The 24,951-nt window shown below is 38.8% G+C and overlaps 2 non-coding genes across 2 annotated transcripts; both read left to right on the top strand.

Annotated features, from left to right (window-relative positions):
- The first annotated feature begins 16,669 nt into the window (after window positions 1-16,669).
- On the top strand, window positions 16,670-16,741 carry Trnae-cuc (transfer RNA glutamic acid (anticodon CUC)). The gene has a single exon. It is a non-coding gene; the product is annotated as a tRNA-Glu (tRNA).
- A 1,083-nt stretch (window positions 16,742-17,824) lies between these two features.
- On the top strand, window positions 17,825-17,896 carry Trnae-cuc (transfer RNA glutamic acid (anticodon CUC)). The gene has a single exon. It is a non-coding gene; the product is annotated as a tRNA-Glu (tRNA).
- The last annotated feature ends 7,055 nt before the right edge of the window (window positions 17,897-24,951 follow it).

Genomic DNA, 24,951 nt, shown 5'->3' with positions numbered 1-24,951 from the left:
TGTAGCTTGGTATTGCTTGATAGAGTTGTAGCCTGGTATTGCTTGAGAGAGTTGTAGCCTGGTATTGCTTGATAGAGTTGTAGCCTGGTATTGCTTGATAGAGTTTTAGCTTGGTATTGCTTGATAGAGTTGTAGCCTGGTATTGCTTGATAGAGTTGTAGCTTGGTATTGCTTGAGAGGGTTGTAGCTTGGTATTGCTTGATAGAGTTGTAGCTTGGTATTGCTTGAGAGGGTTGTAGCTTGGTATTGCTTGATAGAGTTGTAGCCTGGTATTGCTTGACAGAGTTGTAGCTTGGTATTGCTTGAGAGAGATGGTAGCTTGGTATTGCTTGACTAAGTGGTAGCTAGGTATTGCTTGAGAGAGTTGTAGCTTGGTATTGCTTGATAGAGTTGTAGCTTGGTATTGCTTGACAGAGTTGTAGCCTGGTATTGCTTGAGAGAGTTGTAGCTTGGTATTGCTTGAGAGAGTTGTAGCTTGGTATTGCTTGACAGAGTTGTAGTTTGGTATTGCTTGACAGAGTTGTAGCTTGGTATTGCTTGACAGAGTTGTAGCTTGGTATTGCTTGACAGAGTTGTAGCTTGGTATTGCTTGATAGAGTTGTAGGTTGGTATTGCTTGATAGAGTTGTAGCTTGGTATTGCTTGACAGAGTTGTAGCTTGGTATTGCTTGATAGAGTTGTAGGTTGGTATTGCTTGATAGAGTTGTAGCTTGGTATTGCTTGATAGAGTTGTAGCTTGGTATTGCTTGACAGTGGTAACTTGGTATTACTTGACAGAGTTGTAGCCTGGTATTGCTTGAGAGAGTTGTAGCTTGGTATTGCTTGAGAGAGTTGTAGCCTGGTATTGCTTGAGAGAGTTGTAGCTTGGTATTGCTTGAGAGAGTTGTAGCTTGGTATTGCTTGAGAGAGTTGTAGCTTGGTATTGCTTGACAGAGTTGTAGCTTGGTATTGCTTGAGAGAGTTGTAGCTTGGTATTGCTTGAGAGAGTTGTAGCTTGGTATTGCTTGAGAGAGTTGTAGCTTGGTATTGCTTGAGAGAGTTGTAGCTTGGTATTGCTTGAGAGAGTTGTAGCTTGGTATTGCTTGAGAGAGTTGTAGCTTGGTATTGCTTGATAGAGTTGTAGCTTGGTATTGCTTGACAGAGTTGTAGCCTGGTATTGCTGGGAAACTGATTGCTTCTCCTTTCACTTTGACCCGACATTAATGATTTCATCCTTCCCCACCCGTTCTTATTTAATACATTTGTTTGTGTTAAAATCACGTGACCTTAAAATCTGTATCCGGTGACCTCGAAGCTCTAGACATATTGATTCATTTGGAGACTTAAGGTCATGATAACCTAAGCGTTCCAAGTCAGCAATGTTCCCATCTAAGGTGTGCGTTCGTGCGGCCGCGCAGTATACGTGAACCTGCCGCGCAGTCATTTTGTAAAATATATATGTAGTTGAGAGAACACCGACCACACAAAATACACGTTGCATACTACACTATTCCTCCTAGAGGGAACGTCACCCATCTGTCTTACACCCATTGTTCACATATTAACACAAATTCTATCCTTAACCATACACGTAGCACTAAAAATTATCCCTAAACTTTGACTGGAACTCTAAGCCCGTAATGAACCAGAATCTTAAACCAATGTCTTAAATTCTACTTTAATATGGTCTACTTTATTGTTTCAGGATTCTTTATCATAATTTCGCAACTCTGCACTAAACTTAATTCTTGCCCACAAAATCTTAATTCCACCAGAACCATATTCCTAACTTTAAAAACCCCGGTTAAACAAAACGTACAACTGCTTCTGACAATGAGTAAGTCTAATCCTAAAAAAACAAGTTAATAAAAAGTCTAGTGACAATTTAAGCGCAATTTCCTTATGTTATCCATAACAATTTTTATTTTTTTGTGACCGAACGAAAGGATTTTTTTTTGCGCCAAAACCCTACACGATGCTCAGTTTAAATTAAAAAATATCATCCTAGGCCTAAACGATGCTCAGTTTAAAAATTCTTTATTAATTTTTTATCACCGAACGAAAGTATATTTTTGAAAACTTTCTTCGGCAATATTGTTCTAAATTATGGCAGGAATCGATTGGTAAATGTTTCAAGTCGCTAAGTGGTCTGGTTGCCGAGATATGGGCAAACAACTGCACGTTTTCGAGTTTTTTTGGCTTTTCCGGGAAATCCAGGAAGGAATTCCGGGAATTTTTTTGGCCCACAATCATCCTCGGAACTTGCTTAACATATTTGCTTTTGGAACTAGTCCTCGATATTGCTTCGTTGAGGAGGAGATACGACTTAAAGCTGCGGACACACATCCATACATTCATTCATTCATCCATCCATCCAGAAATGACGAGTTAATAATCGCAATTGTCCGTATGGAAATTGCGCTAAAAAGAAATATTGAGTTTTCTGTTGTTGTTACTAAATTATTGTTTTTAAAAAATAATAAATAGGAAACAAACTTAAGTCATTTTTTAAAAACATAACTTTGACAAAATCCTGCTATGACCTTGTGAAACAACTACACCTGTCCAAATCAGTGTTCGAATCCACTAGACGCGGAGACCCGTCTAGTGGTCTATGTCTAGCAGACGACATACTTAAGCCACAACATCCCACTGATAATTTTTGTCAGAGAAAACCCTTGAACAAATATGAAACGCTGACCACACAATTACAACCACCACGCTCCGGTAATGTTTACACAAGCCCCGTTACTCCTAGTCAGGCCTTGCCCTTATTGTCTCCCCTTCCCCCTCCCCCCGGGGCTGTCAGTGATTAAATCTCAATCACCCGCCAACAAAACCCACGACGGCGTAAAAATTTTCGCGGCGACCCAAAACCAATTAAACCCTTCGTTACATTGACGTCCGCCGCGTAATCATGTTACGTCGGTTCCTATTGGACGGGCCTTTATTGCTATTAATAGAATATAATTGAAGTGCCAACATGTCACGGGGGGACGGTAAATGTTTGGGCGTGCGACCTCAAGAATGTGCTGACCAGCGTCCAGTTTGTGAATGGACTTCCTGTTGTGACGACACGAGGTGGGGGTGGGGTGTCCAATCGTCAGAACGGCGCGCCCACTGACTAAAGCCGAAAGAATAACATTGATCAAATTTTAAGCCTGCCTCCTTCCCCCCCTCCCCCCCCCCTTTCCTGTTATCAGTTGAAGCAATAAGGTACAGTGGTCAATCTGTCCTTGAGAAATCACTGCCGTATCGACTAGTGTGTACTGTATCCTAATGGTAGTTTTTTACGTGGCTCACACGCAAACAAGACATAACCTGTATATTATTACTCCATTAAGAATACGAGTTGTCATTCAACTTTTGCGTTGTGCAACACCACTCATTGGTATAATTAAACGCCACAAAAAAACCCTACCGTTTAAGATTACGTTATAAAAGGACACACGACAACTCGCCCCCCCCCCCCACACACACATACATACACTTCACAGAATGAATAATTTCTCATTAAATCATTAAGCCCATGTATGATTAACAATTCGAAGAAATCCAAAATAGTTGCTGCTTTGCGGTCCCTCAACCAATCGCCCACCACTATTTTTTACGTTAAATTATTACTTTGTTTATAAATTATATATTTTAAAAATTTAGTACAGGTAAGGGGGGGGGGGCGTGTAAAAGATTCCTAAAAAAACACTTGGTATGGCAGATACTAAAACAGAGGCGTCGCATTAAGCAATTCTTTTCTCAATCATTGGCCTTCACTCTCGCCTAGAAAACATCGAGATTGATACAGATGTAGATGGCATGAAAGAAACCCAGGCTGACAGCTGTCATTGTTTTTTTTTCTATCCTGCACGTAACAATCGTACTTAAGACATCACATACAAAATACATCTCTTCATAATACATCACACATAATATACATCACCCATAAATACATCACACAAAATATACACCTCCCCTCAATACATCACAAAATATCCATCCTCAATACATCAGACATAATACATCTCAATACATCAGAGAAAATACATCTCCTTAATACATTAAGCAAAATACATCTCCTCAATACATCAGACAAAATACATCTACTTAATACATCAGACAAAATACATCTCCTTAATACATCAAGCAAAATACATCTTCTCAATGCATCAGACAAAATGCATCTCCTCAATGCATCAGACAAAATGCATCTCCTCAATACATCAGACAAAATACATCTCCTTAATACATCAGACAAAATGCATCTCCTTAATACATCAGACAAAATGCATCTCCTCAATACATCAGACAAAATACATCTCCTTAATACATCAAGCAAAATACATCTCCTTAATACATCAGACAAAATACATCTCCTTAATACATCAGACAAAATGCATCTCCTTAATACATCAGACAAAATGCATCTCCTCAATACATCAGACAAAATACATCTCCTTAATACATCAGACAAAATACATCTACTTAATACATCAGACAAAATACATCTCCTTAATACATCAGACAAAATGCATCTCCTTAATACATCAGACAAAATGCATCTCCTCAATACATCAGACAAAATACATCTCCTTAATACATCAGACAAAATACATCTACTTAATACATCAGACAAAATACATCTCCTCAATACATCAGACAAAATACATCTACTTAATACATCAGACAAAATACATCTCCTTAATACATCAAGCAAAATACATCTTCTCAATACATCAGACAAAATGCATCTCCTCAATACATCAGACAAAATACATCTCCTCAATACATCAGACAAAATACATCTCCGTAATACATCACAGCAATTACATCTGCCCCTCACAACATTACAAAATAAACATCTCTCCTTAAGAGCGATGACATGCAATATGTGATATAATCGATACGTTCGCCTACTTTGATGAACTTTTATGATTTTTAGTTCACTGTAGCAATGAAATAAACTGAAGGAAATTAGTTAATCCTTCTAATTCCAATAAGCTTATTTGTTTTTTTTTAATTCTATTCTGTGATTAACTATATTCATCTTTAAAAGACAACTTAATAAATGATAACACCGGAAAATACAAAAATTGACTATAGTACTTTAGACAATGTATGCATACTTAGAAATTAACCCAACTATAGATTTTATTCCATGATTTTTTTTTATTGCGCTGAGTAAACTGTTGGTTATTTATATTCAGCAATTGATATAGGACATAGAATCAGACAAAGAAATGGACAGACTAATTGTCGTGACCACATGCGACCAGACCTGAACGACTGACCACTGTTTGCTTGACCACTGAAAGACAGTTTGGACGGCATGATTTAAGTTGTCCGAGTGTGTTTGCCGGACCTCTTACAGGGGGGATCAAAGGCCTAACCCACTCCAACTTGGTCCATCCGGGGACCGCGATGTTTAACGTACGGCCTTCAGACCAATTTACTTCTGTTTGAAGTAGCCGCTCAACGCTGTCTGCTGACCTTCGTCGTCACCCCCCACCTCCCGCGGCCCATTCATGTGTGACGTAACATCCGCCATAAACATCCCGCCTTGTGCTTGAAGCGTTCCCCAGCGCGTGCCGGGGTGGTCCACGCTTCGTTAAACTCCGGAAATGACGACACGAGTTGACGATTTGAAGACACCGCAAAGGACAATGGTGGACATCAAAAGAGGATTCCAGAAGTGAATTAAAAAAATTAAACGTTGAGGCTGTTTTTTTATAAACTTCTTTTTAAAGTAAAATTATATTATAACATTTATTATAACAACAAGCATAATGTGCAATCATTTTATTTTTAGACATGAGATCCTCGTTTTTATGATTTGAAATTGTAAATAAACAAAAAAAAAATATAAAAAAATAATTGCCATTACCAACAAAATTTGCGATTACAATTTTAGTCCACTTCTCAAATACTACATTAAATAATATTTAGCCAGAAAAGGTCTTATATGTATTCATTCAAAATAATGTGATGTTAGAAGCTAGTCATAACGAAATGACACAGATGGTTTTATTCTTTAAAATTGTAAAAAATAAAAGAGTCGTTATAATTGCCATTACCAACTAGATATATTTCCTATGCTAAATGTTTTTAAAAAATCAAATTTTTAGGGCCTATTTATATTTTTTTCTTATTTCCATTTAAAAAAAATTACGTTCAATAATAATCAGAATGCTTTTGCGTATTCAGGTTAATATAATTAGGCCTATATATAATTCGCCCAAAATATGGTAAAAGTAACGAAAAAGGATATATTAAAAAACCACTATCCAATAAATTAGCAAGGCAACTTCACGAAATTAATTTTATAGAAAAACAACTATAGTGATGGGATTATAATTTACAGTTGTCTACAAAGAGAATGATACAAGAAACGATGACCGATTCTATAAGAGGAGCAGATGAAGGAAACTTTAACCTAGTTTATATAAGGAATAGATAAAGGAAATGTCGACCTGGTCTACAAGAGGAAATAGATAAAAGAAACGAAGACCCGGTCTACCAATGACGTCAGAAGTGACCACCTCGGAGAATTGCGTCTTCCCGCTAACCCAACGGTTCTCTCCCCTGGTCGGCTTGACCTTTTGACCAGTTACCGCCCGGCTTTGATGTCGATGACCATTTAATTGCTTCCCACACGACCCGCGGGTCAGGGGGTAGAACGTGTAGGTGCTGGGTGGGGGGGGGGGGTGGGGGGGGGAACCGTTAAACCCAGCCACTTACCTAAACACAGGGGACACTCTAACGGCGAGGAAGGGGGCGGGAAGGGCACTGGACTAAGGACTCCAAAGAGGTGCTTTGGCCTTGGGGCGGTGTGTGTTAAAGTTTAATAATTTGGCTAATTTATTGGAAAAATAAATTACCCTCCCGCGCTGTCGGTAGCGTAAAGCACGTCTTGCAGCTTTTGGTGTGTGGTCTGTTGAAGTCAACGGTTCCTATACCGACGTACTGGTCAGAGGAGGGGTTCAGTAACCCGAAGGTCAACGAGGTAAAGATTGATTCAAATGAACACACATTTTAGTGAGAGTTTCACAGGCACACAAATGCTGTTAGAATTTCAATGAGGAGAAGATTTATTCGAATTTATTTGAATTATTTTAATGAGAGTTTCTTTAAGTACCTAATTGCTGTTAGATATGAGTTATACAGGGCGTGTAACGGGGGGGGGGGGGGGGGGGGGCGACGTCAAGTTACACCTTTTGGTGATGCAGTTGGTATGGAAAAAAAGTTATTTCGTCTAGGTTAGATGAGGGGGGGGGGGGGCTGTTATTCTATGTTATCAAAATCTTTCTCATTAAAGGAACAATGTGTGTCTGATTGCCTTTACGGTACGAGAAACACATTTAGACGAGATTCACTCGGCCTACACCCATGTTTAGCCGATTGTAGGAAAAAAAGTCACAGGAAAAAAAGTCACAAATATATATTTGCATGGAATTTTAAAATACTTTTATGCATTAAATATTCAGAAATTTTTAATCAACACCTTTTCAGCCGGGTCCTAATTCGCTTGATGATTGGACTCTCTTAAAATTCACGTGACCATTAAAATACGTAAGGACAAAAAAATATTCTAAAAATAAAATCGCAAGCAGTTAAAGAAACAAACACTGCTCGTGACATTAGACTCTGACTTGTTGCCTGGTCAAAATAGTAATCAACAATTATAAAAATTAGTACGGACACAGTATTGACATTTTTAGTTTCCGGCTTTCATAAAGACAAGCGCAAAAGTAAATAGAGCGCGAGAAATCTCTCGTAAACGTTCTCGTGTGTTCGGGATATAGAGATATAGAACATTGTGACAAAACAGCTATTTTTTTCGACAAAACATATAGAGGTAAAAATTTCTTAGAGTATACTTTATGAGAATATATAAATTATGAAATTCTGAAGAAGAGCAACACATCTCTTTATAAAGCAATAATATTGCCCTCTCCTATTCACACATGAAATAGAATAGAATCGCTAAGAGAAAAAGAATTGCAAAACTAAAGTGATATAAAATAATAAAATTCTTATGTTCTTTTTAGAGAAAAAGTAATACTTCCAGTCACCTGGAATCACCCAAAAAAATGTTATACCTCTTTATGAAATTTCGTTCACCTACCTAAAACAGTAGGCCAACTTAGTTGTCGTTATTTTACAAACCGGAAATAGATTTCAGTAAATTTCTAAATATCCGAGGCTACTAAAATTTGAGGGCAATCCAAGTATACGATCTTAGACTAATGTATGAAATTGTTTCTACCTAACTGCAACAGTACGCATGTTGTCTAGTTACCACTCTCGGCTATTGGAAATCGTTTAAAAGTTGATAGAAACCTGTGCTTACAAGAATATAGTTATTATATTATTGAATTTCGCCCACCTACCTTAAACGGTACTCAAGTTATCAATAGGCTTTTGAAAAATCGCTCTCTCAGACACACGCACACGCACACACACACACACAGACGGACAGGATCGGAAAACTTAGTTTTTTTTTTCAGTGCTGGAAGGTTGCAAAACGTCACAAATCCTGATTTAGATTATTTCACGATTCACTACATTCTTTTATATCCCCTATAGCACGGGTTCCCAACCTGGGGGTCGCGACCCCCCTGGGGGTCGCGAAGGTCTTTCTGGGAGGTCGCCAACTGGTATACTAAACCTTAGTCATTTGAAACAAAACATAAATATTTAGAAGAATTTTTGAAATTCGGCGTCATTAACATCACTGGAAATGTAATAGAGAAGAAACAAAGCGCACTGTACAAAGTTGTTCTCAGTCACGAATCTATGAAATCTTCAAAACTAAAACGTCATTTAAGACGAGTCATTCGGAACACACCAAAAAAGATATGGAGTTCTTTCGTCGGTAAGAAGCTAGTTGCAAACGCCAGAGACTTGATCGAACAGGAAGTTTTCACCAGCATTAGTGCTAGCATCAAATGAAGTCGCGATAGAAAATGGCAAGCAAAAAAAAAAAAAAAAAAAAAAAAAAAACAATAGGAGAAAATCTCATCAAACGCTGCGTGTACGTAAATGTTAAATACCACATTTTTTTTTAATCGAAATTAAGCTTTCACCATTGTTTGCTTTTCAAGTTGATAAATCAACAGATGTGAGTTCGTGTTCGCAGTTGCTGGTCTGTGTCTATATTCATGCGGATGATAGCAAAGAAGAGTTGCTCTTTTGTGAAGATAGCATGGAGAAAATAAATACATTTTTTAAAACTGGATGATTAAAATGGTTTAGAACGGCTGTGGGGGTTTGTACGGATGGTGCGCCATCTATGTTTAGATCAAAATCGGGCTTTCAGAAAACAGAAAAGATTTAGCTCCCTAACCACTGCTCTAACCAATCGACATCAAGAGTCCATTGCTAGTATAAGTCGTAAATTATATAAAATCTGGAGCCTTCAAAGAACTGAGCAAAAACATTAATATAGATCACGAGGTTCAGCTCTTCTACACTACAGTACGCTGGCTGTCAAACGAAATGTTGTAAATTGTGTTTTTGAATTGAAATCTGAAATCAAATTGTTCTTGGAAGTGCAAAGGAAACAAGACTTTTTGGTATACTTAAAACGACATAGAGCGGTTGGAGAGAGTATCATACCTAGCAGATGTGTTCGAACATCAAGATAAACTTAACCTGAAGCTTCAGGGAAAATGAACGAATATTATAACTTTCCATGATAATTTCGGGGCATTTTTATCAAAGCTTCAAAATCTGTAAAGAAAATAAATCTTGGAAATATTGTAAATTTGAGAAACTCTGCGGTGTGGTAGATGAATCTGATTGTGAGATAATTAAAATTTTGAAAGAAGCAATTTCTGGGCATCTTGAATCTCTTGAAAACGAACTGCATCGCTATTTCTCTGAGCTAAAAAAAGAAGAATCTGCATTTACGCATTACCCATTCTCTTCTTCCCTTAATGTTACCAGCATTGCCGATGAATTACAAGATGAATTCTTTGATTTGCAGAATGATTCCGAGTAAGATGAAAAACTGCAGACACAAATTTGGTGTAGTATTCACCATTCATACCCAAACGTAAAATTGATTGACTTTTCGAGAATATATTTTCAACACTATTCTTCGATTAAAAACAAAATTAAGATAATTATAATGACATAGGTTGGCGTTAACAAAAAATTGTTTTAATTAAAAACTTAACCACGAAGGTTTAGTGAATAGTATGCAATTTTACTCATGCTATTAAAATAGTTATCAAGAGTAGTTCATATTGAAAGTCTACTAGAAAATCTTATTTTAGTTCTTATTAATTTCCATACTAATTTCGGTTTTTTAATTCTATGGGGGTCGCGGGTCACTTACTTTTTATAAAAGGGGGTCGCCACTCGAAAAAGGTTGGGAACCACTGCCCTATAGTGTACGATACAGCAGGGAGGTGTAAAACGACGAAAACGGTCAAGTTATCGATTGTAGGAAAAAAAGTCACAGGAAAAAAAAACACAGGAAAAAAAAAAACACAGAAAAAAAGTCACAGGAAAAAAAGTCACAGGAAAAAAAGTCACAGGAAAAAAGTCACAAATATATATTTAATATTTGCATGCAATTTGTTAATACTTTTATGAATTATATGTTCAGAGAGTGCAAATTAACTTAGGATTAATTAATGTAATGTAATGTGTATAGGTTGTATACGCATGGTAATTTTTATAATTCATCCTAAAATATTAAGTATGAAGTTTGTAGATTGTAATTATGCTAAACATAATATTAATAGCATTTAGTAGAATGTTCCAACGTCCTCAGTCCTCGGTTTTCATCGTGTTCTTTTAAAATACTAACATTAAATTACCGTGAAAAGTTAAATTCATCTGACTTGCTGCCCTCAACTAATCGCAACAATAGTTATGATTAGTTCAACCACCTTTACTGCCCACATTTATCACGCTCATTACATAACAAAGCACGGGATCAAAACAGCAAGCCGACAAGGTTCAATGGCTGTCATTGACACACAACGTCAACATCACACAATATGTTCGGACAAGGCCGACTGAGGAGAGGCTGACCAGAGAATAGCCTACTACAAAACATAAGCAAAACACAATGCTGTGCCTAAATTTCTTTTATACTTAATTTTTCTACCGCGTATTTAACTAGGCACGTAACAAAATTTGAGATTATCTTAGAGTATTTTTACTTACAAATGTTATAAACCATAATGCTTTTAACGTCTATAAATAATATATGCTATAAAAAATACAACCCACAACAATAAACAAACAAAATTTTATTATTTTCAACAAATAAATAAAAATATTGCAGAAAAGATTTTTGTGACTTTTTTCTGTGACTTTATTTCTGTGACTTTTTTTCAGATAAAATTTTTCCACTGTGACTTTTTTTCTGTGACTTTTTTTCCTAGCAAAAACTGTGACTTTTTTTCTGTGTTTTTTTTTCCTGTGACTTTTTTTCCGTTTACCAAGTTATCATGTACTCTTTGTGCACAATTACAATTTTTTTCTGTACTCCGTATTTAATACCAGAAAGTAAAAAGGGAAGTGACTTACACAGTTGTAAGATAAATATCCTATCTAACAATACGAGTAGTCTGCTGTTTTTCATTTTCGAAGAATTTTAAGAATTATATGGAATTTATTTGAGCAAAAAAAAAAGAGAAAAAGATGGCAGAACAAACAATGTTATGAATTTGTAACATTTGAACATTAGCTGAAAAAATAATGCAATTATTCCTATCAATTTAAAAAATCAAAGGACTTTTCGGTTTAGCAAACATGAGCTTTACCGACTCGATCACGCCGAGAAATAAAGCTAACCTTCTTTTAGGTTAAAGTGGACAGACATTTATTTCAGTGGTGAAAAATATTTTTCTTGAGAGCTATATTTTCATCTTAATTACCTGCCTTTTTGTAATTTATAAAACATAAGGGAAAGCACTTAAACAATTGTTTTCGGTCGTTAAATGCAGATACCTTTAGCAGTGATAAATTAAGACAGTTACAGTACTTTGTTGATTTATATTTAGTGTGGTAAATATTAAAATGTGGGTAAGAATTTTAGTCTGTTAGTAACATTAACCACATTATAGAGATATTAATTTACATATTTAAAAAATATATAAAAGCGGTAGATTTATTAAAAATTTTTATAGGTGATATTTAAAAGTATACATTTCATATCGTTTGGCTGGTTGGTTGCTTTCGGTATTTTTTGCCTTTAGAAAAAAATAAAAAAATAAAAAAAGTAATCTACTAAACCTTTTTCCACAAATAAAATGTGAATACTGACGTCTTCTTGTTATAGAAGAGCAGAATATGAATACTGAGGTCCTCTTGATATAGAAAAACAGAATATGAATACTGATGTCTTCTTGCTATAGGGCTGGTAAGTAGGTCAATAAATAGTTCTATGTCTGATGCAGGTTTTATTGAGCCATAGAGCTCGTCAGTGACCTACTTACTAGCCCTATAGAAGAGCAGAATACAACGTTTCTTCCAGGCATCTCTTCCCCGAACGGAATGAAATTTATATAATTTATATAGAAAATATATACTTTTAACAGTGTCCGTCCCCCCCCCCCAAGAAAGTCTAACCCCCCCCCCCCCCCCGAAAATTTCAAGTGCCCGCCCGGAGAAAAAAGTCTGGAAGAAACACTGGCAGAATATGATTAACGACGTCTTTTTGTTATAGAAAAACGATCTCAACTGAGATGATTTCATAAGATCTAATCATAAAACAAATCATACAACAAAATTTCACTCAACTGAGATGGTTTCATAAGATCTAATCATAAAACAAATCATACAACAAAATTTCACTCAACTGAGATGGTTTCATAAGATCTAATCATAAAACAAATCATACAACAAAATTTCACTCAACTGAGATGGTTTCATAAGATCTAATAATAAAACAAATCATACAACAAAATTTCACTCAACTGAGATGGTTTCATAAGATCTAATCATAAAACAAATCATTCAACAAAATTTCAAAAGGCTCACAAAATTAACCAGTTACTTGGGTCTTAAAGTCTTGCACACCTTTGAATTTGAGGTGTTTTTTTTTAAAATAATATATACATATTTATTTATTATTACAATTTGAATTTTATTTAAAAATTGTTAATAGGCCTATATAATTTAAATTTGTTAGAATTTACAAATTGACCCAAAATCTAATCTTGAAATTAAACAAAAACCCAACTATAAGATAAACCAGGACCCAAGGAGGGGTAAGGCTTTTGCCTAGATAATTTTCCACTACATGATACCCCTACAATTGATCGGTCGCCAAAAACGTGGGGACCAAAGACCGTAGTGTTTAAGGGGGTACAAGAACAATAAAAACGCATTAAATTTTACATTTTTTTCTCCTATATTTTTATGGTTTGGCTTCTTTTCTGTGCATTTCATTTTTTTACTCAAAGTATGTGTTAAAACTGGCGTGCAATGAGGTATTTAATTTGTGTCTTGTTGGGTTCAGCTTTGGTGAAGACGACTGGTATCATACTAATAATCAGGTATCACACTATTAATGTTTGCTTGGTATGTTATAACCGACATAAGTCACCCACATCAACATAAAATATTCTCTACCATTGCAGATGACATAAACAGATTTAAAAAAAAAAAACCTAATCAAAACATAAAACCCTAAGCCTAATGGAGCAACTTTTTACACCCCCCCCCCCCCACCATTATTCGAGGACGGCTGGGCTAAACAGTAGAGCGCTAAACTGCTAACCAGAAGGTCTAGAGGTCGAATCAGGACCCAAGTCAGTAGAATGTCATTAGTCCACCAAGCTCTGATAGGTACCTATCTCCTGTTAGAGAAAGCATAGACGGCTAAGTGCTGACCACACCTTCTGTTCATATTCCGAGGTCACAAAACATATGAACTCTACAATGGTTCGCTAGGTCTCAAGAGAATTCTTTTTTTTTTTACGATACCATTCGGTGTGACTGAGCTTATCTACAAATGTATGTAAAAACCCAACAATTGTTCCTCTAACATCTGTTGATCTTTCGTTTCAAGTTCCGACCCGTTCTACATTTTTTATGTCTTTGTTTTATCCCACATCAGACGACCACACGAACACCCACACCCCCGCACGCTTACATGTTCCCCAACCTGCGCCGATGCCGTGCAACACTCGAGGCTTTAGCGGGCTAATTTGGAGATTTATCCCCCTTAAAACCCCGATAAATCCGCAACACTTTTCTTTGAACTCGCCAGCGCCCTACAGGGAACAAACAATTACCTCCAGGAAAGTATAAAGCGGCCGGAGTTTGCGGTTCGACCGGCCGCTATTGGGAGAAGAAAAGACAAGGAAATACCAGGTCAATTTAGAGAAAAAGACCACCAACGAAAAGTCCGAGTTGACGAGACTTCTGACAGTTTAAGACCTTTTTTTTTCCCCGTGGGCGGGACAAGTGTTTCAAATCTTCCACATAATTCCGGCTTCGCCGGTTTCTTAGTTATCAAAGGAGCCGGTTCAAATTAGAGCATACCGCAAAGGTTTTAAGGGGAGGTTAAGCTGGTCATTTTTTCATGGTCGGTGTATCAAATTAGTGGGGGCACGGAGTAGGGCAATTAAACACGGGTGGACGCTATGTGGATGTGGGTTGGTGTGGTCGTAATTGAGGGTTGTATGGTTGCAGGTGTGGTTGTGTGGGGGTAATTAGTTGATGCTTGTTTGTGTCATTGTGTGGTTACTATTGAGGGTTGTGTGTTTCGAGATGTGGTTGTGTGTTTTTGTGAGGTTGCAACTTGTGGTTGTATGGCCTTGCGAGGTTGCAAGAAGTGGTTGTGTGGTTGTATGGTCGCAAGCTGTGGGATTGAGGTTGTGGTCAACCCTCAATAAAAACCACACAATAACGCAACCAGTGATAGGTGACGGTTATTTGTACAAGGTGGGGAAGTGGTGGCAACTATTGACTCATATATCTTTTTATGCCCTACTATCTCATTTAAATAAATAAAGGAAACATTACCATCTTGACCAATCCCGGTAAAACAACACATTAGGTAAATTAGTATTACTGTAAATCTTTGTTGTATTAAGTTATAAGAAATAGGTACTGAAACAACATATTATAGGCCATGTAATGAGTGATATTTTCTCATAGCAACTCTCTCTCCTGCACGTAAAACAGTACTCGATTATGTAATGGTGAAGGAAACACACACACACACACACATAACAACACCAACAACACAACAATACACACACACACACACTCACACAACACAACACAAAAACAATCAATAACACAACTATTATTTTCTCAAACATATCTATAGGCAGTAGAAAATAAAAACGATATAATTTTCCATAACACTGGGTGACATTAATAAATAGGGGTGTGGGGGGGGGGGGGAGGGGGGTGGGTGGGGGGCTTTTGATTCTTAAACTCGCATCTAAAACATATCTTGTCAGACTACTTGTATAATTTATCCATATTCTTTAGTCAGCTTTATTGATCGCTACTTTTCCTACTTGAACTGACGTAATCGAGGATTTTAAAAGTTACTATTCATAAAAGAAGAAGATCCTACTCCTAAAGAGAGATAATATTCACAAAAGCAGAATAGTCCTGGTGACTCTCCTCGTGAAATAGCCCTGTCCATCTTTGATCCCATAATTATAGAGTGGTCACTTTTAGACCGGCCTCCCTATTGAAGTGACCACCAAGAACCACTTTAGCCTTTCACTGGAGTGGTCTAGCCATTCACAAAGTATCACACAGTATCACAGAGTATCATCGAGTATCATAGAGCTCCCGTGGGAGTCAGGGAGGGGGTGGGGTTGGCGGTTACATGGATAAGCTGGGCGCGGTAAACGGGCTGTCCAGTTTAATCCCCGTGTTTAAGGGTTATGGCTTTATACGTCCCTGCTATCTCACTCATCGGATTCAGGGCCGTACCTCAAACATTGCACGTGGGGTGGGGATAGGGAGGAGGTGGGGGGGGGGTGGGGGTGTTGGGCATGTGGGTAGGGGACGTGTGTGTGTGGGGGGGGGGGGGTTGCTATCTCACTCATAAGATTCAGGGCCATTACCTCAACTAGAGCATGTGGGTAGAGGACGTGTGTGTGTGTGTGGGGGGGGGGGGGGGTGCTATCTCACTCATAAGATTCAGCGCCATTACCTCAACTAGAGCATGTGGATAGGGGTTGGGAAGGGGGTTCAGTGAAGCGCTGGGCAAAATGTCCCACTCCTCAGTCAAGCTCCTAGAGCAACAGAATCTGCAATTGGTATGTCACGTTGAATTAGCCTTGGTGCAGTTGATATTCCAGCACCACCCCTGACTTCCAAAGTGGGTGCTCTAAGTTTAGAGAAAAATTTCGTCCTTACCTTGTAGTGGATTTGTAGGCCCACTTTGACCCTCCCCCCCCCCCCTTTTTTCCACCCATGTCCATATTACATATAAAAACAAGTTTAAGCAAAAGGATCCCAACATCTCACGTACACTAAACACAGCAAAGGTTAAAATTAAAAAGGAAAGATTGTGTGAGTTAAGGTTGTGTGTTGGACATTTGAGACTGTAATAGGTCAAGGGTCAAAATTCGTGGGTTGATTTGGGGAACTGCTCCCTCCCCATGTGTTGCACAGTTTAAAATATTTTTCGACGTATCAAACAAGGCTGTCACGGTAAGCATAGTATTAAAATGTGCTAATGATATTGATCATTATATTCCCAAGCGGTCTAGTGGTTAGGATTCCGCGCTCTCACCGCGGCGGCCGGGGTTCGATTCCCCGCTTGGGAAACCTTTTTGTTTCTTTTAATAAACGAATTAATGAAAACTTACCCAAGTATACTTGTTCATTCTGCGTCCCGTCAGATATGTAGGCCTACGTAGTGGCTGCCTACTGGTATGTAAATATACGCGTTACATTTTTTCCAAATATGTGTTACCAGCAAGCAACGTTTACACAACGTAGGCTTACATTCGTGTAGTTGTTACTCATGTTTAAAATTGAAAACATGTGATTTTACTATTTCAAGTAAAGTACCATTTAAAACCTGATGGGTCATGTCGCTACATCGTTTACAAATATGGATTACTAGCTAGCATGTACATTCAGTTAGTAGCTACTTACATTCAAAATAGTGATCAAATGGCTATATAGCCATCATATATGCAATAGTGACTACCACAACCTACACAACGTATCTACTTTATATGCAGTGGTTACTTACACTTAAAAGCACGCGTTTATTAGTTAACATATACACAATTTTCTTTAACGTACACACAAGAAAACACATAATTGAGATCTACTACTACCCACAATGGGCGTAGTGGGCATTTTTGGGGAAAAAATTAACTTAAATTTCCTGAGCAAATCAAGTAGAGTTTTCATATTTCGGAGACCATGGCATATGTTGAGATTGTGTGGTCAGCACTATGTATAGCCGCATTTACTTTGCCAAACCTGGGTCAGGAACCTATCCGATCTACACACTTGAGCCAGGGATCCTAACTCCAGCTTTTTGGGTTAGCAGTCGAACGCTCCACCATTCGTCCCAAACTTAGCAATTGTTTTCAGATTTTTTCTCATTTTTTAGCATTCGACATTTTTCCCGTGACACACAACTACATTGATCTATTTTTAGCAACATTGAGACACATTTACCTGCCCTACCAATCTTGACACACCTTTACCTATTTGACACACTATGTAGAAGATAATGAATGAAGACAATCAACTTAGCAACCTATTTCTAGATCTTATGAGTTACCTGGTGAGCTGGATGTAGATGGCACGAGAACAGTTACCTGATATGTTATCCAGAGGTACGATACAAGGATGTACCTTGCTCTTCTAACAACAATGATAACTATATCTCCCAAGTGGTCTAGTGGTTAGGATACCGCGCTCTCACCGCGGCGGCCGGGGTTCGATTCCCCGCTTGGGAAATACTTTTTGAAAAAAAAACACTTTTCAGACTATTTTTATTGTACTTTTGATGCTATTTCTATTGTACAATACTCCAGTACGTTTAACATAAGTGCTTTAGAAATGCATTTTTTAGTACTCGTGTTTACTTTTACATTGCGAACAATGTAAGATGGGTTTGGCCTACAACTTGTGATCCTATTCTCAGGGGCGTAGTAACACATTTCGACGACTTGTAAAAACATAAACGTACCCACCCAACGTGGACATTGAGGACTGACAAGCTGTTCATTTTGTTTTTACCTTCTATGGTGGTCAGCGTGGTCTAGCCATTGAGCGATTGACTGTGAATCAGTAGAACGTCCCTGAATCTACCCAGCACTAATGGGTTCTTAACTCACGTTAGGGAAAGGCAGCTGGAAAAAGTGATGACCTTATCCATTTATACGCCGAGGACACAGAAACAGCTGTACTCTACTTCAATTGCCGCACGAAGATTCAGGGTCGAAAAGATAACTTGACTTTGTTTAACAACGCACTGGTTAGCAACCATATTACTCAGTTAAAAACTATCCCCAAATATAACCACACTTTGAGAACCGTCTCAGTTGTTCCGGTGGTTCGATAGTGTAATCGTGGTTGAGGTGGCTTAGCAGTCTCATCCCAAGTATTCAATTGATTTTAGTGGTTCCAGTGGTTCAGGGTTTAAGGGGTTCAGTAGTTTATCTTTTCTCTGGTGATTTTAGTGGTACTATGGTTTGAGGTTCAGAGACAGTGGTTCAACAAACTTATGTCTCTATTGGTTTTTTGTGGTTTCAGTTCTGCTGGCTTCAAAGTACAGTTGTTCAGGTGGTTTACTTGCATGTCCCTCTAGTGGTTTCAGTGGTTCGGGGTTTAAGGGGTTCACAGGTCAGGGGTTGGGGAGGCTTAGATGTCATCCTAGTGTTTTAGTAGAACCAGCGATTCTCACATTTGGACTAGAACGGCCGTAAGTCAACAACGGGGAGGTAAATCTGTCAGAACGTCGACACCAAGCCTAGTTTATCTCCCCTGACAACAGACCGCACTCCGGCTCACATCACTCTGCCTCATTCCCACCGTGCTTGCAAAAATCATAAGCAAAATCTGCGTCTTGCATTTAGAGGGGAGTTACTGCCCCTTAATTATCACAACCAAGGGCTGCTACTCTGCAGAGCATGTGGGGGATAAGGTGAAAAATGTGTGTTTTATAGTTGCAGTAAATAACACTCGAAGATTTTACTGGGAGATGTGTATTGTACAGCGTCCTATATGAATTTTAATGGGTTTTTTTTTTAAAGAAAAATTTTCGGCACAAACAAGCACACCCATATGAGAAATATTTGTATGGGTTTTGTTTCGTTGATTATTTTTTTCCTTAGGTTAATTTGATTTATTATTTTGACTTTCCCCCCCAAAAAAATAATATAATACATAAAATAATAATAAAATAAAATAATAGGTAAAATAAGATGAATAAGATAATAAAGCTTAATTTAAACTGAGCCGTTTTTCTCAATGAAAGTTAGAATTATAATTTTAAACAACAGTGTCCAGGTATAATGATATTGTATACAACAATCTAGTATGAAAACGTCAATGTATAAAAGCAAAATAGCACGATATACAGTGATTCAGTATTTGTTATATTCAACCTACACTGTCTTTTTAAGCTATTTACATAGCGAGTAGTCTTTTACGCCGAGACCTAGATCTATGTCCCCTCTAAGCTGCGCGGTTGAGCATTAGTTTTGAACCAGCTGCGCAGTCATTTTATATATTACTCTAATATTACATATATTCTTCCTTGTATAAGACTTTCAGAACACCGCGTACCAAATACACTGTTACTCCTTAGAGGAAATGTTGGGCTCAGACCTATGTTGTCAAATAAGTTACTATAAAATGTCGCTTTTATATACACATATAATTGATAATTTCGATTGTGTTTTTTTTTGTGTGTAGAATAATGTAAATGTGAAATAGTATTTTTCAGGAAAAAAAACGATGTTTCATTGTCATTTCAAAGTGAAACACATTAAAAATGAAATGATCTCTGGTCAAATAATATTTACTAGAGCTTCTCCTCAAGGTAAATCAGTGATACTGCCAGGAAAAAAAAGACTAAAACGAAACTGGTCGTGGTTCACTAGCAACGAAAATTTAGACAACCGTCACGCGTGACTGGCATCAAGTTCCAAACAGAAGCCCCAAGTACTCACTCTCACGTGTAAGACGATATAAAAAAACGTGAAATTTGACATCAACTCCTGGCAATGAGATACGAAATTAGCCAAATGAATCTATTCCGAATGTATATAATTATTTTTTAAATAGAAGTTAGCATCACATTCGCTACTTCCACATGTTAAAACTTTGGTGTAAATTATCATTTTTGTTTTAACGCTAAACCTTTTGTTCACATAGAACACGGGTAATGAAAACTATTTGTGTATGTTTTTAATTTACTTCTCCACCTTACTCTCTGATCACGTTTCAATTCGCGACCCTAAACGTGCTATTAAGTGGATACAACTTCCATTCCGTTATACTACAACCGCCCCCCCCCCTCCCCAGCCGAAGATTCTCTGTGAAGTTTCCAGGCTTCACATAACCAGTTCCAGACTTCCATAGACTCCCTGGACGGCGGTCAGGCGGTGCCGATGAACCTAACATTACAAGTGGTCTCTAGACGTTCCAGCCGGTCCGTGTTTATTGACCGACGGGCGGGGTGTGTATTTAAATTGGGCTCATTCCCCCTCCAGCGGCTCCGGGATTCGGGCCATCACGGGCACCGCCGGGCCATGAGTTAAATCAATGTTTTCGCGGCTCAAGACACAACACTCATCCGATTCGCAGACTGACTTCTTGGACGTCCGCGTTTCCCGTCGCCGGCGAGCTCACTTTTTTAGAAGTTCATGAAGAATCCCCACCGGCTGTTTTGTGGGGGGCTTTGATGTCGGGGGCCCCGTGAATAGGAACCGTGTGTGTTTACATATCCTTGCCGTCGGAGAGGGCCAGGGGTCACCGTGACATTAGCCGCACGTGGCGCCGTTACGATGTGTGCTTAAGAGGCGACGGAGCCGCTGGACCCGGGGGGTGTATCGGCTGGCGGGGATGGAGGGGGGGGGGGGAGGGGATGGTCAAGTCTGACCGGTTGGACGTCAGCACGTTGTCATTGAGGCTCGGAGTAAGTAAATCCACGTGTACACCACTCCAGGTTTGGTAATCCTCAGGCCGAGTTAAGTAGGTCAAGGCCGAGACTATTTTAACGAATTTATTTTTTTCTGACAAAGAGCGTGGAAGAGGGGGGGGGGGGGAGGGGAGGATTGTCCGTATATTTGCCGCCTAATATAGCCTAACACAATGTCTTACGGCTTATTGAACTTTTTTAAAAAGACAATATTACCTAATTATTCAATTCATGATCCCGTAAGTTTTTATAAAGTTCTTATTTTAAAACAAAACAATCAACAAATGTCCCCCACAACCTTACCACTAGGATAGTTTACAAATTATGTGGTACCGTATTTGTGTGATTCTCTTGTTTTGTTCTGTGCCTTTTTTAAAGAGTTTCTATAATTTCTAATGAAAAATAGACAAAAAAAAAACGTAAATTCCACAATTAGCACACTACCAATATTTGCATACATTTCGCCTCAATCTTCTTCTCAGTATTTTTTCAAATCGATTATCTATTTAAAAAAAAAAAAGAAATAGATTTTGTTTGCATCAGATGATCATCAACTTCGCAGAAAAATCTGACGTCATCTTTTAAAGGGTGTTTGGATACCACTGAGCGGAGCACCAGCAGTTAGCTCAAACATTTTAAAATGGCGCCACGGCTGTCAAATGCGCCCCTGACTTGATCCTTCCTGCGGTTTAATAGGAACCGTGAACTACAGCGCTTCCTGATTGATTGTGTCCTTGAGGTGGGGGTACTACATTTGCATACATCGGCCCACTTTATTGAATGACGTAATTGGAGCACTAGGTACCTGTCAGCTAGCTGAGACTACTAGTTCATTATGCATGCGGCCATCTTTAAACTGTCAGGTTGGTCAACACCTTACAAATATTGGCTCAGTGGCTACCGACGTTTTACAAATATAGCAAGTGGCTACCGGCTGTTTCAATACACGCTAGATTTAGTGGCTACATACAGCTAACGATACAGTTGGGACGGCGTGGTTGAATGGTAGAGCGTTTGTCTGTAAACCCGAAAGTTTTTTAGTTCGGGTCCTTGGCTAGAGGCGTAGCGCATATCTGAGTCTACACAGCTCTGATGGGTTCCTGACTTACATTAAGGTAAGCAAAGGCGGCTGGGGATAGTGCTAACCACACTATCCTTTCAAATGCCGAGGTCACAGAGACAGGAGGACTCTACTTCACCTGCCCCTGGGCCGCCAAGTCCGAAAATGTGTTTAATTTAGAGTTACCAATTTAAGCCATGTGGAACCATTGTTTTCAAATATGGATTTCTGGCAAGCATGTACATTCAATTTGTGGCTACATACATTTAAAATAGTGTCATAGGGCTACATACAGCTACCATATCTTCTATATCCTACTGTCAACAAGTTGCTTTTGATGGGTATAGCTGGGACGTTTAACATTCAGTCGGTTATATTGACATTATCTCATTGTAACGCTTCACGATAATAAAACTACAAAAAGACGTCAAGAAAGATTGTCAGGTCTCAGACGTCAAGAAATTGACGTCAAAGAAAGCGTTGCCTACAGAACAGACGTGTACTTGAAACGACCAACAAAAGCAGACGTCAAGAAAACGGCAATAAACAAACTTAAAAGCTGGCATATTTGCAAACGTCCCAGGCAGGATATCACCGAAACAGACAGTGCGGTTTCGAACCCATGAAAATAATTTTGTGGGTGAAAAGCGCGGGAACTGACGGCTGTATGGGCTGGTCAAGTGGTCGGGGTAACGAGGCGTGGCGTGGCAATTTCGCGCTGGCCCCAGCAGACGATTCAAGCTCTGATAAGGTCCCCGTGCCCTTTACAGTACTCATACAGGATGGGAAATGAGGCGGAGAACGTCGGTGATTTCATCGTTTCAATTCTCGCTCAACGGGAACTGTCAATAGTTGTGAGGGGGGTTCAGTTCTGAGAATCTTCTGGATCTTGGAGTACCGTGAATATTCAAACATATGGCCGGGGATGGTAGAGAAAAAGAAATCGTATCAAAGATGGGCTTTTTTTTGTGTTGGGAGATTCTAATATCTGAAAAATCACCATTGTGAAAAGGAAAGAAAAAATATTTAGAAAGGGTATCATAAATTACTTGGCTAGGGTTAGATGCTTCAGATCGTACATGTTTATCTTGCCACTTTACTCAGTATAATATTGAAATATGGAATGTATATGCCATTTTACAGACTTCCGTTATAGAGAAACACGACGTCGAAATAACTGGCATTGTTTGACTTGGGGTTTTCAGTTGAACGTAAAAATTTGAATATGGCGATAAATGAACATTTGGCGACATAGAATCTGTTAGATATTTTTATCTTATTGCATACATTTTATAGCACATAAAAAATCTTAACTTTTTAACTGTCTATGACATTATATTTCCATAGAAAAAATCCCTCATATAGGATATCATCCTTCCCCCTCTTCCACCAATCACAGAAACGATTTGGCTAATCTTGATTAAGAATCCATATCATCGCTGAGGGTCTAGCGATAAACATAATGCTTGCTAACCTGAAAGTCGTGAGTTCGGATCCCGACAGTACATCATCCTCTAACCAAATTTTCTAAACTGTCCAAAGCCATTGGTGCGATACACTGGGGTAGAAAAAAAGCCAGAGAGAAACCCACATGACTAGGTGCTGTTGGAAGAAATCCTCGAACCCTGTCACACTCAGTCTGGCTAATGAGGAAAAGATTGAGACGCCAATGACCGTATTTGAGAGGGCTGGGTAGTTTCTGTCGACTGCTGACGTCAATAAATGAGATGACGTCACGCACGGTATTGTAACACGACAGTATTAAACTTGTATGTACACCTGAACATCTTTCAAATTATCACATGTTGAATCTGTTCGTGGTTCACGTAAATAGAAAATGTCCAAAAGCATTTAAGAATAGAGTTTTTTTATCTTTATGTTCAAACTACCCGCTAAGGGAGGAAAGCAAACCACGCTCGCCACACGAACCACGCTTGTCACAGAAACCACGCTCGTCATACGAGCTGCGCTCGTAAAGCGAACCACAATCGTCACGCGAAACACGCTTATCGCACGCTCGCCACACGAACCACGCTCGCCACACGAACCACGCTCGCCACACGAACCACGCTCGCCACACGAACCACGCTCGCTACACGAACCACGCTCGCCACACGAACCACGCTCGCCACACGAACCACACAAACCACGCTCGCCACTAGAACCACGCTCGCCACACGAACCACGCTCGTCACACTAAACCAGCCTCCTCTCAAGGTCACGGTCAGCAGACGGCAACAATCAACGCGTGCCCTTGTCTCGTCTCGCGTAACCCGAGATCTCTTTGCTCAACATGGCTGACCTTTGTATCCCGTCAGACCCCCCTCTTTTTTCTCTTTACACATCCGGTCCTTGAAAAAAAAAAACGGCCGCTCTGTCTGACGCATGCGCACTTCGTCACTCTTTGATATTTGAACTGCAGATGAAATATCATTGTGTCGACTGATTCACTCCACTCTTAAGGCGCTCCCGTGCGAGTCAACACGCCATCATAATTTTATCTTAATCTGTGTGTTAAAGCGGTTTAATCAGGCTAGTTACCGGCCTTTTAAGTAGGAAGTAGGTCGGTATGATAGATGTTTCACGGTAAACAATCAATTAAAATTCAATCAATTATAGTTCAACATACGGCCTTTTATAAGGTGTTACTCTTGTTAGGGGATATAGGCAAAGGCGTAGCGAGGAGGGGGGGGGGGTGCGGAACGCACCGGGTGACACCATTTAGGGGGGTGACACCAATGAAAAAAAAAAGCAAAATATATAGAGAAAAATGATAAATAGTGTTTTAAGAGGTGCAAATCGAA

The sequence above is a fragment of the Physella acuta genome, unplaced genomic scaffold (genome assembly GCF_028476545.2).
Source record: "Physella acuta isolate Inbredline_101_S28 unplaced genomic scaffold, ASM2847654v3 ptg000261l, whole genome shotgun sequence".
Classification (NCBI taxonomy): domain Eukaryota; kingdom Metazoa; phylum Mollusca; class Gastropoda; family Physidae; genus Physella; species Physella acuta.
This window is presented reverse-complemented; position numbering and strand designations above follow the sequence as displayed.